Source organism: Mytilus edulis, chromosome 12, assembly GCF_963676685.1.
Source record: "Mytilus edulis chromosome 12, xbMytEdul2.2, whole genome shotgun sequence".
Classification (NCBI taxonomy): Eukaryota; Metazoa; Mollusca; class Bivalvia; order Mytilida; family Mytilidae; genus Mytilus; species Mytilus edulis.
The window spans coordinates 53,424,132-53,442,458 of NC_092355.1; the positions used below are offsets into that span (position 1 = coordinate 53,424,132).

The window sequence follows — 18,327 nt, forward strand, 5'->3', positions numbered from 1 at the left end:
TGAGTACTCACAAAAAGCTTTATCCTACAGATGTATGTGCCTGTCGGAAATAAGGAGTCTGTAATTCAGTGGTTGACTTGTAATATGTGTTTTTTTCTTTTTGAAAATTGTATTTTTATTGATAAGTCACTTATAATTCTCGTTTCAATCATTTCAATCAGTCATATCGGGACTTTTTATCACGGACTAGTACTAAAATTGAGAATGGAAATGGGGAATGTGCCAAAGAGACAACAACCCGACCATAGAGCAGACAACAGCAGAAGGTCAAACTAGCATGTTTTGGGGGCGTATATGATGCACTGTCGTTTATTTAAGAAAATAAAAAAATAAAAATATAAATTAGAATTCAAAATGGACATGGGGAATGTGTCAAAGAAAACACAACAAAAGAGTGAAAAAAAAACAACCGGAAGCCACCTGTGGGTCTTCAACACAGCAAGGAAATCCCGCACACGGAGGTAGACTATAGCTGGTCCATAAACATAAGGGACTACCCTTTTATTTTTAGGGGGGGGGGGGGGGGGGGGCTAGGATGAATTTTGAAAAAAATAGGCAGGACAGGAGTTAAAAAAAAAAAGGCAGGATGAGACACTTGCAAAAAAAAAAGTCAAGATGACATTTTATGTAAAAAAAAGTCAGGATAAACTATAAAAAAAACCAGGACCGAATAGAGTGAAAAATAAAAAGGCAGGACAGAGATTACAACTAAAAAAAAATGCAGGACAAAATTTTTCATCCTAGCCCCCCCCCCCCCGTAAAAATCAAATGGTAGCTCCTTTAGCTGGTCCATAAACATAAATGTTTACTAGTTCAGTAAAAATGGACTTTGCTCATTGTTGAAGGCCTTACGGTGACCTATAGTTGTTAATTTCTGTGTCATTTTGGTCTCTTGTGGAGAGTTGTCTCATTGGCAATCATACCACATCTTCTTTTTTTATACCTACGTCCACTCTATGTTTGTTAGATGTTTTACTGTTTGTATCCATCTGACGAGTTAAGCCTTTTTCAACTGATTTTAACATTTCGTACTTCTGTTGTACTGTTAAACCACTGTCCAAGGTTAGAGAGTGGATTGGGATCCCGCTAATATGTTTAACCCATCCACATAATGTGTGTATGTGCCTGTCCTAATGTGTTACATATTTGTGTATCGTTCATTTTTTGTACATAAATTAGAACGTTAGTTTTCTTGTTTGAATTGTTATATAAATTTGTCATTTCATGGCATTTTATAGCTGACTATGCGGTTTCGGCTTTGCACATTGTTGAAGGCTGTACGGTGACTTAAAGTTGTTAATTTTTGTGTCATTTGTTCTCTTGTATAGAGTTGTCTCGTTGGCAACCAAATCACATCTTTTTTTGTATCTAAAAAAAAACCTAGTAAATGAACTAAAATTAAAAAAAATAACATATTATTAAATGAACTACAATTTAAAAAAAAAACCATTTGCATATTAATCGTTATTGATTTCGAAGCTAACATCTCCAGATGATTTCAATATTATATCTTCTACATTAATACAACTACATAGTATTCGTGGTCGTATCTTGACCTATAATGGTTTACTTTTATAAATTGTTATTTGTATGGAGAGTTGTCTCATTGGCACTCATACCACATCTTCCTATATCTATAGTATTTGTGGACGTGATGTTTTGTTTGTGTCTTACTTTACCGTAACCCCGTATCTCTTAACTATATCTACATATTAAGTGTCACAATTCCGGTGACCTTAGTAAAGAGGTCATACATTACAAATGCACAGGTGTATGAATCAATTCAATGACCCCAGGACTACGTCAAGGTTACTGCCAGGTAATGACCGATATGACGAACACCCTAACACCCTTGACCTAGATTTAGTCCTATAAATGTCTAAATATTGACCCGAATAAATATGAACCTGTGTTTTGGTTATTAAAATTATTTGTTTAAACTAAATTTTGATCCTTGTCTTCCTTCATTATAGAAATGGTTTATGGCCATATTATCTCAAATTAAAATATAATATCATGCAATGCATTGCATTACACAATTATAAAACTTATTTGAAAAACGGTAAGTCTTGTAAAATACCTTTATTAGCATTATATGAAGTTTAATGGTTCTTTTTCTGATCATATGTACTTTGGGATAGGACACAATTTAGTTTTAGTCCTCCTCCTTTTTTTCCAAAACCCGTTATTTTTCGAAATTAACAGAAAACAAAAAAGACAACGAATATTGGAAATGACGGAGGGGGGATCTTAAAACAAATTGTCTTGTTGTCCCCAGATCCCAAATACCTTTGTTTTTGATAGATAAAAGTGTCTGTTTGAATTAGTGTCTGTCCTCGTTGAGTATGAACACGCGAAGTTTATATTGATGTTCTTCGAAAGTATTCGTATACTGTAATCTTATGTGTTCTGATATTATAATCGTAGCCATAAGGATAGAAAGTACATGTATTACAAGGATCGAGACATTATACAGACTTAAACAATAAGCATCTTACTTAACATGTCATACATGTATCATAAAAGAGATTCCCTACTTCCGGCTCAATCGTATCACGCGAGAAAAACACGCCGGTTCGACGTCTACTTTAGAAATTATGATAGTTTTCTTTTCTGGAGAAGTTAGACAAAAATGTAATATCCGTGCATCAGGTGGAAACACAAATACTTTGAACAAAGTTTACCAAAACCTCAAAAGTGGATTTGCCGGCGACTAATATCATTACTAAAAGGACTAAATATCAAGGATATAGGAAGCTTTTGGAGGAGCTTATAATATTTATAGATGCTCATCTAATTTTGTCCATAAAACTGAACTATATACAACTGTGACTGTCATACAAGTGTGATTTACATTGATTTAAAATCAGATTTAACCCACCATCTACGGAAAACATCTATACGAAGTAAATAAATTTGCAGGTTCTTCTTTCGTTTCATTGGTTGCTAAAGTCTAACGTTTGATATTGTTCGTTTTTATTGACTCCCCCCTTGGACTTACCTTGAAGTTGGTTACTTTTTTTCATACTTTTTATACATTTAAGTCATTTTAACAAGGTCAGTGACACTTTGTCGTTGAAAAAAACATGTCCCTCGATCCCCCCTTGGACTAAACTTAAAGTTCATTACTTTTTGTTATACTTTTTATACATTTGAGTCATTTTAACAAGGTCAGTGACACCGTGCCATTGAAATAAAACATGTCCAACCTTGACTTTTATTCAGAACATAAGAACTGAATGAGGAAGTCGGATACTCTTGACAAGTAACAATGTCTTTTCTAGGAGATATTGAAACTCGTATTTCAACTCGTAAAAACAGATATTTTTTTTCTACATTTCATGTATTTTAAAACGACAAACAACATGCGGAACAAACAATTATGAAATATTTATTATACATAACTTAATAGCCTTGAGTTGCGAGACATCTTTTGTGGTATTCAGATAGCCTTGAAATATCCGGTATATTGTTGTGAAAAAACCACAACCAAGGACTTACGAAGTACAAACTATAAACAAAATATATATTGATAAAATATTTGTTTTTGGTATTTACACATGCAACAGTGACTGTCTTTTATAAACGAAAATTAATACTATTTTATTTTTGCAATTTCTGAGTAAAACAGATGATCGGTGCATACCTTCAAGATGAAGTAGGCTTTATAGTGTCATTTCATTCAAATTTTATCACCAACTTCATGCTTTTTTGCAATTGATTGTCTATCATAAATGTGTGATGCACGTGTGATGTCAAAATTATTGTAAATTCACTAAGGAACCTCGAGGTAAAAGGTCAAGGTTATGTATTGGCCATTACAGAAGAAGCTCATATCGTCATGTGCATGGTAATTAAATTGTATGCCCCTTGCAATCAAATCTACGCATAATAGTTCCTACACAAAGTTAATGAAAAAAATAATAGATTAACTTAGATTTCAAAGCTTAAGACGATTACAGTGAAACCTGACTAAACCGAAAACCTGTCTAAACCAAACATGTTCTTAAGCACCGTCATATCATATTGCATGCGTTCTGAACCTGATAAAACCGAACATCGGCCAAAACCGAACAAAATCTTAAATCCCGAAGAAATTTGGTTTAAACAGGTTTCACTGTAATATCATAAACTGGTCAAGTTGGCGTGTTGACAACATGGAAGGGTCAGATGGTCCAATCACATATAAAACCAATGCATTTGCCAAATAGCAAATACTTAAGCAGAACACTAACCTTGAAATTTGAAATGGTTTTGTATATTTTTTAATATGTGTATTAAGCTATTTTCTTTCGGAAATAAAGAAGTATTGCCTCAAAATATAACAACGTTTTCAATGTTACAAGTAAACTAACCAAATTAAAAGTTTATAATTTAACGTTGAGGTATAAGACAATAAGTTCATGGTCAATGTCCATAAGGCAGCAACCATTTGATTTTCGGGGGGGGGGGGGGGGGGGGGGGGGCTATGGATTTTTTTTTCCGGAGAAAAACAATGTATTTTTTTGGCCACAAGTTGAAAACAATTTTTTATCTTTCAATTTAAGCATTACATATAGTGGCAGCTGAGGGTAAAACAAACTTTTTTTCTTGGGGTCAAAAAACGAATTATTTTTTCCAAAAAAATCCATAGTCCGTAAGTTGCTTCGAATTCTTTGATCTCAATGTCTTCTTGGCGATAGCTTCTTCTCTTTTTCTTTCTTTACAATGAATCATCTGTCTGATTTCCCTTTTTATCTTAATTAACAATTCTCATTCCATAATTTGTGTTGTGTTCTAAAAGAAAATGAATAAAACTGTATGTAAAAAGGAATTTTTGAAAATGTATATTATTGCAAATAAATAAAAATGTACCAATAAAATACGATAAAGTTTGACTGTAGAATAATTAATGCAATGTGTGATTATCATTGTTCGGCTTCCTAGTCCGGAAGAATATTTCACGAATTTCTCTCTAGAAAAAAAACCTTAACAGTTTGCTCAAATATTTCTTGATTGTGTAAGTGCCATTACTTTGTTTTTTTGTCGACATATTCGCATCATGAGGCCCTTTATTCGTGTCTGAATCTTTTACTATCGTACTAGGTTAGGGACGACATCAAAAGATCAATGTAAGATAAAAAAAAAAAACATAATTCAAATAGTTTGGGGGTGGGGGGTTGAACGGCTGCAAGATTTGGTTATCCGACATTGATTTTTACATATATATCCATATGGGTAAATCAATTTTCCCAAATTAAGTTAAGAGGGGGGTGGGGGGTCAGTGAAAAAACTATGTGAATTAAGTTTTTTATCCTTCATTGAACTTTTGATGTCGTCCCTTATACAACTGATCTTTTGATTTATATCAACAGTGACTCTCGAATCAAAAAAATTGTACATATACCCGGATTTTTTCCAAATATTGTGTAAAGAGATTAGCGTGTGTGAACTTTGAAAAAGGGTAAATGACACTTTATTTTTAGAACATTAACTCTTTAAGTAGTTTTTTTTCTGTTTTTTACCTGATGTCAATGGCCATTTTCTGGTTTCTCTTTTGTTTGTCTTCTCGAGATGTATAAATATGTGAAACTCCATATGCATGGCAATCAAACCACAACTTCTTATATTTATATGGAAACGGCTACAGAATAGTACACCCTAATAATGTGCATCATTAAAACCTTTAGGAGACACATAAGATACATGCTTCAGGGATACAAGAAGGTCTGGAAGGGTTTATAAGGGGTCTTTATTACTGTATTCTTTTAAATTTATATAGGTCATTTTCTCTATTATTTATGATTTTAACCTATTGTTTTCCTGTCTTTACTTTTGACCCATTATTCTCTATTCTTAATTTATTGTCTTGCCTATCGTAATTCTTAATTTATTGTTTTGCCTATCGTAATTCTTAATTCATTGTTTTGCCTATCGTAATTCTTAATTTATTGTTTTTGCCTATCGTAATTCTTAATTCATTGTTTTGCCTATCGTAATTCTTAATTTTATCGTAATTCTTAATTTATTGTTTTGCCTATCGTAATTCTTAATTTATTGTTTTGCCTATCGTAATTCTTAGTTTATTGTTTTCCCTATCGTAATACTTAATTTATTGTTTTTGCCTATCGTAATTCTTAATTCATTGTTTTGCCTATCGTAATTCTTAATTTATTGTTTTGCCTATCGTAATTCTTAATTTATTGTTTTCCCTATCGTAATTCTTAATTTATTGTTTTGCCTATCGTAATTCTTAATTTATTGTTTTGCCTATCGTAATTCTTAATTTATTGTTTTGCCTATCGTAATTCTTAATTTAATCGTAATTCTTAATTTTCTTGTATTGCCTATCGTAATTCTTAATTTATAATTGTTTTGCCTATCGTAATTCTTAATTTATTGTTTTGCCTATCGTAATTCTTAATTTATTGTTTTGCCTATCGTAATTCTTAATTTATTGTTTTCCCTATCGTAATTCTTAATTTATTGTTTTGCCTATCGTAATTCTTAATTTATAATTGTTTTGCCTATCGTAATTCTTAATTTTATCGTAATTCTTCATTTATTGTATTGCCTATCGTAATTCTTAATTTATAATTGTTTTGCCTATTGTAATTCTTAATTTATAATTATTTTGCCTATCGTAATTCTGAATTTATTGTTTTGCCTATCGTAATTTTCAATTCATTGTTTTGCCTATCGTAATTCTCAATTCATTGTTTTGCCTATCGTAGTTCTCAATTCATTGTTTTGCCTATCACAATTCTCAATTCATTGTTTAGCCTATCGTAATTCTCAATTTATTGTTTTGCCTATCGTAATTCTCAATTTATTGTTTTGTCTATCGTAATTCTCAATTTATTGTTTTGTCTATCGTAATTCTCAATTTATTGTTTTGTCTATCGTAATTCTCAATTTATTGTTTTGTCTATCGTAATTCTCAATTTATTGTTTTGTCTATCGTAATTCTCAATTCATTGTTTTGTCTATTGTTTTCTTATCTTTATTTGTGGTCTTTATTCTCTGTAATATTGGTCCAATATATTCTTTATTCTGAGAGCCATATTCAGACCCTCAAACAAGAAACAACATATCATAATGCATCTTAGAAAACCTATGACTGAATACAAGTCATACTCATTGAGCGATTCTTCAGACTAAATATGACCATTTTATTAAAATTGTTAAGAAGTTTGTCCTAGGATAGCTAATGCGACATCGAGACAACAAGCAGTCAAAGATTTAAGCAACTATATGTCACCGTACAGCTTTTAACAACAATAAAAACGAAAACTATAAAAGAGAGAATGGATAAGTGATCTCTGCATCCCGCATCCGTATCCATAAACGTTCACTTCGGTATCTGCCGGTGGCACCCTAACTCCCACTTCCCTCCCCTTCGATACAACTTTCAGTCCTTCATTCCCATGTTCTTTTAACCCCTTCCATCCACTTAGAAAAGGCAACAGGTCGATGACAGAGTGTAAAACAATAATTATAGAGAACCAACAGCCTGATCAGTGGTGGATCAAATTGCAACCCCCCTTTGTTTGGACAATCAGTGTATTTGAATAGGGACATATGGTTGGAACCTCCTTTATTGGGTAAGGAATCCCCTTTTAAAAATTGGATCCAATAATTAAAAAAAAAACATCTTTTCAGACAGCAACAATTGACAAATTGCATTAATACAACAAGCTTTGAATTAGAACAGAAAAATAATGTGGAGAGATAAAACATGTGTGTGAGCACCTTATACACATCTCCTGTCTGAAGCTTTAATTTTACAAAAAAGGTGGTGTCCTGTTGTCAGTATGCTCGTGTACAAATACCCAACTGTCCGGTAGGTAAGAAGGACATTTAATCACAAGTTAACGTAAAAAAAGAGGGGGGGGGGGGTAATCTGACAAAGGGGATTGTCATGCTCTCTATTTAAATCTGTATATCGTCCTCTTTTCCAAGACCAGTCTTCTAAACACATTTATTCAAAAACCAGTTGTTGTCATGACACGGGTTATGTTCTTCTCATATGTATTATGATGGTATGATACTAAACCCCTAACGGGAAGAATTGTGCCTGATGTTCATCAATGATATCATAATCTTTCAGTCAACTTAATTGAAGTCTGGAGCTGGCATGTCAGTTAACTGCTAGTAGTCTGTTGTTATCTATGTATTATTGTCATTTTGTTTATTTTCTTTGGTTACATCTTCTGACATCAGACTCGGACTTCTCTTGAACTGAATTTTAATGTGCGTATTGTTATGCGTTTACTTTTCTACATTGGCTAGAGGTATAGGGGGAGGGTTGAGATCTCACAAACATGTTTAACCCCGCCGCATTGTTGCGCTTGTCCCAAGTCAGGAGCCTCTGGCCTTTGTTAGTCTTGTATTATTTTTATTTTAGTTTCTTGTGTACAATTTGGAAATTAGTATGGCGTTCATTATCACTGAACTAGTATATAGTATATATTTGTTTAGGGGCCAGCTGAAGGACGCCTCCGGGTGCGGGAATTTCTCGCTACATTGAAGACCTGTTGGTGACCTTCTGCTGTTGTTTTTTTCTATGGTCGGGTTGTTGTCTCTTTGGCACATTTCCCATTTCCATTCTCAATTTTATTTTAATGCAATCCAATTCTCGCGTGTTTAACTTACTTTGCAAATCCTAACATATTTGTTCTCACCTATATATGAATTCAATATTTGCAACTAGACCATGTTAACGTGAAATGAACAACAGTCATTAATTCACCAAATACCCACAAGATACCACAAAATAACATGAAAGCATTAATTTTCTCTGCTATAAAGCGATCAATTCATTAATTAAAAACAAAACTAAAAGACCGTAATGAAATAATGTCAATTACCTATAGTATAAATAGTTTAAAATGATCGATATCTCAAAAAGTCTATAAAACTATAAAGTGGACGACCATTTGATGAAGCTTTCCTGATTTTAAATCTTTTATATATACGCACAATCGTTATTTTCACTTTTGTAAACATTAATCTGCTTCTTGCATTTTTTTGTTGCAGAATATTTCTTTTTATCCTTTCTTGTGCTGAGTAACTGTATTTTAAAGTTCTTGCTAGGCATAGTTAATGATTTTTACCCCCTCCCCACCAAAAAAAAAAAAATTGTCGTCCGCTATAAACAAGCTTAAAGTTCAACAAAATTAGTTCACACTCAACTTACTATACATCTATTAATAGTGGTGTCCTTGACCATGTTTACTACCGTATTGTATATTTCTGTCTCTGTTGTACGACACAATTAATTACAAAGAACCTGTTCACTCCAGGTAAAACAAAAATGCTGATATGGTAAATAGGAGAAATAAGACTCATTCAACAAGTTTAAAGTTCAACAAAATTAGTTCATACTCAACTTACTATACATCTATTAATAGTGGTGTCCTTGACCATGTTTACTACCGTATTGTATATTTCTGTCTCTGTTGTACGACACAATAAATTACAAAGAACCTATACACTCCAGGTAAAACAAAAATGCTGATATGGTAAATAGGAGAAATAATACTCATTCAATAAGATCTTACAATTTTTTCAGGTAAAAACCAACTTTATATTATTTTAATGCATCCGAAGCGTTTTTTGTAAGGGTCATATATTTGATTTATTTTTTTTTGGGGGGGGGGGGGGGGCTAGCATGAAAAATTGTGTCCTGCATTATTTTTTTAGTTATAATTTCTGTCTGGACTTTTCATTTTTCACTCTATTCTAAACTATTCTATTCAGCCTTTTTTTATTAGTTCATTTTTGACTTTTTGTTTACATATATTGTCATCCTGCTTTTTTTTTTTACTCAAAACTCCTGTTCAGCTTTTTTTCTTCTTCATCTTAGCCTCCCCCTTTCCATAAAAATCAAATGGTACAATGTAGCTCCCTAATTACCTTCAGAAATCTGAATGTCAAAAATTTGGAAAACAAAGATGTTAAAGCACAATAACACGTTAAAAGCTGTATGTTATGACCAAGTTGACCAAGCTGATGATATGACCAAAACGGACCTTAAATAATAACACCCTGCTATTGTCAACCTTGCTGTAGAGGCTTTGAATCTTAAAGATAGTATTTTTATTATATTTAAGGTGGTGGGGAGTATAAATTACAAAATTATAGAAAGTCTTCATACTTTGCTAACACGTAGTATATTATTTGATATGTTCAAAAATATAATAAAAATGATAGGTCACCTGGAATTTTCCCATCTACAGGTTGTAACAAAATGACACATTTCGTATGGATTTTACAGGAAAATTATCATTATATGATTACTTCAGAATCTAAATTTTGAAATAAAATACCAGAATATCAAAAGAAAATATAGGGTCAACGGCTAGGATTTTCAGCGACTAAAATATAAAATAGCAAAATTTCATGTAGATTTCTTCAGAAATGCACGATTGTGAAGTTATCTCCCCTTAAAATGCTTTTTTAAAAACATTAAAAATTAAGCAAAAATAATATATGCTTAGAAATATTTATATTCATAAGTGATAATCTTATAAATGTCAGTTTAATTAAAATTCAGATTAGTTATCTCATTCTTCATAACATTTTGGTAGTTTGATTGAAAATCTACACCTTTTAGGGAGCTACCATTTGATTTTTATGGGGGGGCTAGGATGAAATTTGAAAAAAATTGGCAGGACAGGAGTTTTGAGTAAAAAAAAAGGCAGGATGAGACAATTGCAAAAAAAAAAAAAGTCAGGATGACAATTTAGGTAAAAAAAGTCAGGATAAACTAATAAAAAAATGCAGGACCAAATAGAGTGAAAAATAAAAAGGCAGGACAGAGATTACAACTAAAAAAAAATGCAGGACAAAATTTTTCATCCTAGCCCCCCCATAAAAATCAAATGGTAGCTCCCTTATAGGTTCTCTGTTATTTACAAAATGGCGAAAGACACCCTTACCACCTTCATACTCTTTAAATTGGAAAATACCAAGTACAGGGGCGGATGTATAAAGACGGGGGTCCAACCATATATCCCAAATCATTGATCGTCAAAAAGGGGGTTCTAACACACACACATCCGCCTGTTTAAATGATCCGCAATTGAAGTATAGTTACATAACACGTGTAGCCTTATCTAAAAGATCGGACAAAGTGTTATTCTTTAAAAACTGACAAATGAACCTTCTCCCCTGGGCTTTGAATTGCCTGAACCCATGAATATTTATAGTTTGAAATACATATAGATAGTATGGCCACCTTTCTTTTGTTTGAGACTATATTTTGAATGAATAAAGAGTTCGTGTTGAAGTTTTTTTGTTCTTGGGTTCCTGTATATGCAGTGGCAGATCCAGAAATTTTCATAAGTGGGGGCCCACTGACTGACCTAAGAGGGGGCCCGCTCCAGTCACGCTTCAGTGATTCCCTATATAAGCAACCAAATTTTTTCCCAAAAAGAGGGGGGCCGGGCCCTTCCTCCTCAGGGAAAGGACGACAACTCTGTCTGTATGGGAGATTGCATTGGATTGTTTTAATACTTTTCTTTACAAACAGGACTCATTCAAAAACAAAATTAAAAGCAATTATGATTGTGACATTGTACTTACCATGAGCAACATGACGGGTGTTACATGTAAAGCAGAATCTAATTATCAATCTGGAGACCCTGATACAGTCCTTGTTATTGATGAGGCTTGTTCGTGTTGTTATATGTCCTTCGTTTTCTAGGTAATTTGAGAGAACTTTTTTTCGTTTTTTGTTGTTGTTTTTTTTTTCGTTCAGAATACCCCATGGTATCGACCGCCATTTTTTTGTTGTTGACAGGAATGCGTAACATGACATCTTAGAAACGAAAACGATATCTTCTGACAAAGGACCCAGAGCTCCTCTATTTAGGCATCCATTAATTTGTAGTTGTTTCGTAAGTTGACCTACTGTCTTATGTGGATCTTTTATATAAATCCTGGTACAACACCCCTTGTAAAGCATGTTGCCGTGGTTTTGTATGCTTTCTAATCTTTGAACTGTGATGTGTGTAACTTGTCTTTTTGTATCTTCCAACTCTTTATCTACCTACAAGAATTAATGAAAATGAATTTTAAATTATACTAAAACAAAACTTACATGTCCGCAAAGGTTTGCTTGCACATTCGGTGAAAGACACGAACACTAATGCATCTTAACCTATTTTCATACATGTATTTATGCTGTTGATATATTTGTTTATGATATTATGGAGGAAAAAAACGTAATTGGCTGGGTGACATCTATAAAATGTATCACTTTAAATACGAGTTCGCTTTAAATTACATGAAACTTCTGCCAATAGTTTAGGTGGAAGCAAAGAATCTTAAACTACAAAGTATTCGGTCAGATAATTTGCGCATACTTTGACGCAAAGGGCTTATACTCTTCTATAAACCGATAAGTTGCATGTATCTTGATCATCTAAAAATGCCATGCCGAATAAAGCAATTTAAAGCAACTGGAATGTTGTTCAGTGGTTGTCATTTGTTGATGTGGTTCATGGTGTTTCTCGTTTTTTATATAGATTAGAGTCTGGCCCTTGGTTTTCCTGTTAGTATATTTTACAATAGTCATTTGTGTGGCCTGTTATAGCTTGCTGCTCGGTCCGAGCCAAGTCTCCGTGTTGAAGGACGTACTTTGACCTATAATGGATTACTTTTACTAATTGTGACTTGGATGGAGAGCTGTCTCATTTGAAGTCATACTAAAACTTCTTATATCTATCAAACATTAAGCCAGCATGCAGTACTGTTCATACATGTAGTTTTATTATGGTGATTTTGTTCAACCAGGCTTTCGCTAAAATGCATGGGCTATCCAAAATACGGACTAATCCTGCGCTAAAATTTGCTATAAAGTCTGCGATCAAATGTCCCATAGTAATTTCGATAAAATGTCCTGTGCCCCTTGACTTATCGCAAAATATATCAATGTAAAAAATGTACACGTGAGTAATTCGTTGTCTTATGGTTTTTCTTTTTTTAGAGTACTAGATGATTCATCCAAACCACCAATGTTAATGGAAAAGTACATGATAAACTGGAATCAACCTGTATTTGGATTAACTAGAATAAACCTGTATTTACATTTAATGCGTCATTGAACACATGTGTTGTGAGTCAGCCTAGAACTAGACTGGTTCCCGATCGCAATATTCAGTACGTTACACATATAACAATTACCTAATACCTGTAACGTAGTAGCGGGAACCAGGAGAGCATGGAACCAGCGAGTGTACACGGTTGTTAACCTTGTGACACACATATTGCAATCGTACACATTAACAATATGTCATAAAGAAACATAAATGTACTACACAATTTTTTTTTCAATATCTAAATACATTTTTAATTCAAAACATAAATACAGATAGCTGTACACTTTCTCATTACCGATATTTAATTTTAAATTTTAAATTACCCGACTTAAGACAGAATCAAAAAATAAATAAAGATAACATACTGACATAATACATACTATAAGGTACCAGTATAAAAAAATTAACTATTAAATTGGTACCAGAATATACAATTTAACATATCACCTTGGTACCAGAAAAAAAATTAATATAATACAAAGACCGTAGTACAAACAAACTAACATATTGTATAGGTCTCAGTGTACACAATCTGACATATTGTATAGGTCTCAGTATAAACAAATTGACATTTGTATAGGTCCTAAGATAAACAAACTGACATATTGTATAGGTCCTAAGATAAACAAACTGACATTTGTATAGGTCCTAAGATAAACAAACTGACATATTGTATAGATCCTAAGATAAACAAACTGACATTTGTATAGGTCCTAAGATAAACAAACTGACATATTGTATAGGTCCTAAGATAAACAAACTGACATATTGCATAGGTCCTAAGATAAACAAACTGATATATTATATAGGTCCTAAGATAAACAAACTGACATATTGCATAGGTCCTAAGATAAACAAACTGACAATTGCATAGGTCCTAAGATAAACAAACTGACATATTGCATAGGTCCTAAGATAAACAAACTGACATATTGTATTGGTCTTAGTATAAACAAACTAACATATTGTATAGGTCGCAGTATAAACAATCTGACACATTGTATAGGTCCGAGTATAAACAAACTGAAACATTGGATAGGTTCTAGTATAAACAAACTGACATATTGGATAGATCCTAGTATAAACAAACTGACATATTGCATAGGTCGTAGTATAAAAAAAACCTGACATATTGCATAGAATCCAGTATAGACAAACTTACATATTGCATAGGTTGCAGTATTAACAAACTGACACATTGCATAGATTCCAGAATAAACAAACTTACATATTGTGTAGATCCAATTTATAGAGAAACTGACATATTCATAGGTCCCAGTATACATAAACTTACATGTTGAATAGGTCCTAATATACACTAACTGATATATAACATAGGTCCGAATATACACAAACTTACATATTGCATTGGTCCCAGCTAGTATACACAAACTTACATATTCCGTAGGTCCTAGCATAAATAAACTGACTTATTGAAAAGGTCCCAGTATATACATTAAATTACATATTGCATAGGTCCTAGTAAACACAAACTGACATTGCATAGGTCCCAGTATACACAAACTTACAAACTGCCATATTGCATAGGTCACAGTATAAACAAACTGACATATTGCATAGGTCGCAATATAAACAAACGGACATATTGTATAGGTACCAATATAAACCAAATGACATATTGCATAGGTCCCAGTATAAACAAACTGACATATTGCATAGGTCGCAATATAAACAAACGGACATATTGTATAGGTAGCAATATAAACCAAATGACATATTGCATAGGTCCCAGTATAAACAAACTGACATATTACATTGGTTCCAGTATAAACGAACTAACATATTGTATAGGACGCAATATAAACAAACTGACATATTGTATAGGTAGCAATATAAACAAACTGCCATATTGCATAGGTCCCAGTATAAACAAACTTACATCTTGTATAGGTCCCAGTACAAACAAACGGACATATTACATAGGTTCCAGTATAAACAAACTAACATATTGCATAGGTCGCATTATAAACAATTCGACATTTTGCATAGGTTACAGTATAACAAACTGACATAGTGTATAGATTGCAGTATAAACAAACTGACATATTGCATAGGTTGCAGTATAAGCAATTTGACATATTGCATAGGTCGCATTATAAACAATTCGACAAATTTCATAGGTCGCATTATAAACTATTTGACATATTGCATATGACTTGTGTATGAAATGAAATGTGTGTTTGAATTGTGTAGAGCTTATTTCAAAGTATTTGTTCTTTATAATGGATGTCCATTTGGAAACATTATTACAAACAATTTCAGATAAATATTCATCATGAAATTCGAATATCATATCAACATGTATTTCGTGAAGAATAAATATCATAAGTTCCATAATATGTCCTCTGTTTGAAACAATGAAATAGGATTGAGAGCATTGCAGAAAGGAAAATGAAGAAAGGATAGTAAGAAAGACAACAGAAAGAAGTCGGGATGAGAGAATCAAATACGATACTTGTGTTCACACTTTAAAATAAAAGCTATATGTCGACGTCCTTGCAAGCACCCATTTGTTTTTCCTACATCAAATACAAATATTGAGAAAGGAAATGGGGAATGTGTCAAAGCGACAACAACCCGACTGTTTTAAGGGATATACTTAATATTTTGTTTTATTCGGTCAAAACTTGATGAAATTACTCATTATAGGCCATAGGCATGAATTTAAATGATTCGGGTCTATTGTTTGTACGTTTTGGCGTAGATGGAACTGCGGCTTAGAAATAACAACGATTTATCTATTGTGTAAGTTTCAGTCAAGTGTACAATAGATACATAATAATTTTGTGGTATGAGTGCCAATGAGGCAACTCTCCAGTCAAGTGTACAATAGATACATAATAATTTGTGGTATGAGTGCCAATGAGACAACTCTCCAGTCAAGTGTACAATAGATACATAATAATTTGTGCTATGAGTGCCAACGAGAAAACTCTCCATCCAAGTGTACAATAGAAACATAATAATTTGTGGTATGAGTGCCAATGAGACAACTCTCCAGTCAAGTGTACAATAGATACATAATAATTTGTGGTATGAGTGCCAATGAGACAACTCTCCAGTCAAGTGTACAATAGATACATAATAATTTGTGGTATGAGTGCCAACGAGACAACTCTCCATTCAAGTGTACAATAGAAACATAATAATTTGTGGTATGAGTGCCAATGAGACAACTCTCCAGTCAAGTGTACAATAGATACATAATAATTTGTGGTATGAGTGCCAATGAGACAACTCTCCAGTCAAGTGTACAATAGATACATAATAATTTGTGGTAGGAGTGCCAATGAGACAACTCTCCAGTCAAGTGTACAATAGATACATAATAATTTGTGGTAGGAGTGCCAATGAGACAACTCTCCAGTCAAGTGTACAATAGATACATAATAATTTGTGGTATGAGTGTCAATGAGACAACTCTCTAGTCAAGTGTACAATAGATACATAATAATGTAATAATGTATGGTATGAGTGCCAATGAGACAACTCTCCAGTCAAGTGTACAATAGATACATAATAATGTGTGGTATGAGTGCCAATGAGACAACTCTCCAGTCAAGTGTACAATAGATACATAATAATTTGTGGTATGAGTGCCAATGAGACAACTCTCTAGTCAAGTGTACAATAGATACATAATAATTTGTGGTATGAGTGCCAATGAGACAACTCTCCAGTCAAGTGTACAATAGATACATAATAATTTGTGGTATGAGTGCCAATGAGACAACTCTCCAGTCAAGTGTACAATAGATACATAATAATTTGTGGTATGAGTGCCAATGAGACAACTCTCCATCCAAGTGTATAATAGATACATAATAATTTGTGGTATGAGTGCCAATGAGACAACTCTCCAGTCAAGTGTACAATAGATACATAATAATTTGTGGTATGAGTGCCAATGAGACAACTCTCCAGTCAAGTGTACAATAGATACATAATAATTTGTGGTATGAGTGCCAATGAGACAACTCTCCAGTCAAGTGTACAATAGATACATAATAATTTGTGGTATGAGTGCCAATGAGACAACTCTCCAGTCAAGTGTACAATAGATACATAATAATTTGTGGTATGAGTGCCAATGAGACAACTCTCCAGTCAAGTTTACAATAGATACATAATAATTTGTGGTATGAGTGTCAATGAGACAACTCTCTAGTCAAGTGTACAATAGATACATAATAATGTAATAATGTATGGTATGAGTGCCAATGAGACAACTCTCCAGTCAAGTTTACAATAGATACATAATAATTTGTGGTATGAGTGCCAATGAGACAACTCTCCAGTCAAGTGTACAATAGATACATAATAATTTGTGGTATGAGTGCCAATGAGACAACTCTCCAGTCAAGTGTACAATAGATACATAATAATTTGTGGTAGGAGTGCCAATGAGACAACTCTCCAGTCAAGTGTACAATAGATACATAATAATTTGTGGTATGAGTGCCAATGAGACAACTCTCCATCCAAGTGTATAATAGATACATAATAATTTGTGGTATGAGTGCCAATGAGACAACTCTCCAGTCAAGTGTACAATAGATACATAATAATTTGTGGTATGAGTGCCAATGAGACAACTCTCCAGTCAAGTTTACAATAGATACATAATAATTTGTGGTATGAGTGTCAATGAGACAACTCTCCAGTCAAGTGTACAATAGATACATAATAATTTGTGGTATGAGTGCCAATGAGACAACTCTCCATCCAAGTGTACAATAGAAACATAATAATTTGTGGTATGAGTGCCAATGAGACAACTCTCCAGTCAAGTGTACAATAGATACATAATAATTTGTGGTATGAGTGCCAATGAGACAACTCTCCATCCAAGGCACAATTTGAAAAAGTAAACCGTTAAAGGTCGAATAGATCATGAAATCCTCTTAAAAAATGCCCGGTACTTCCTCGGAATAATTCGGGAGCAAAATCAAATAAAATATATCTATTTTAAAAAACTTTGTTTTTGAACTTCTTAAAAATATTTTCTTAATTCGTATTTTAGTAAATGTATAAGTGTAAGTGGATTATTCCGGCGCTTAAAATATGTCATGTAATTTCGGCGTCCAAATAAACCTATGCGCATTTTTATTTTTTTCCTTACAAATACATTTGATTCGCGTTTCCTTAAAAAATGAATTTTCATGTTTGTTTGATTTCTAATTATTGTGACATTGACCTATAATTATTAAGAAATATAAAG

At 33.0% G+C, this 18,327-nt stretch overlaps 1 long non-coding RNA gene across 1 annotated transcript; it reads right to left on the bottom strand.

Annotated features, from left to right (window-relative positions):
- Window positions 1-4,638: 4,638 nt before the first annotated feature.
- Window positions 4,639-11,671, bottom strand: LOC139498800 (uncharacterized). The gene is made up of 2 exons (XR_011658018.1): window positions 11,569-11,671; window positions 4,639-4,776 (listed from the first exon to the last, which is right to left on the bottom strand). It is a non-coding gene; the product is annotated as an uncharacterized lncRNA (long non-coding RNA).
- Window positions 11,672-18,327: the final 6,656 nt, after the last annotated feature.